The sequence below is a fragment of the Gekko japonicus genome, unplaced genomic scaffold (genome assembly GCF_001447785.1).
Source record: "Gekko japonicus isolate JY-2015 unplaced genomic scaffold, Gekko_japonicus_V1.1 scaffold3090, whole genome shotgun sequence".
NCBI lineage: Eukaryota > Metazoa > Chordata > Lepidosauria > Squamata > Gekkonidae > Gekko > Gekko japonicus.
In genome coordinates this window covers 1,313-1,534 of record NW_015166515.1, presented here as the reverse complement: position 1 = coordinate 1,534, position 222 = coordinate 1,313, and positions in this window count along the sequence as shown.

Sequence of the window (222 nt, the reverse complement as noted above, 5' to 3'; positions counted from 1 at the left end):
AAGATCTACTCTTCAGCAGCCCTAAATCTGTGTATTGTGAATTACCATAATGGGAGGTTACCAACTTTTCTTATGGAAGAAGATATCGCCCTGACCTCCTCCTTGATGACAAGAAAACTAGCCAAGTTACGCCAGATGGAAGCCCTGCACCTCTCAAAACAACAAATTAACGGTGGGAGGCATGTAGCTGATTCCTCCACCATGGCATTAGCCATTGTACTG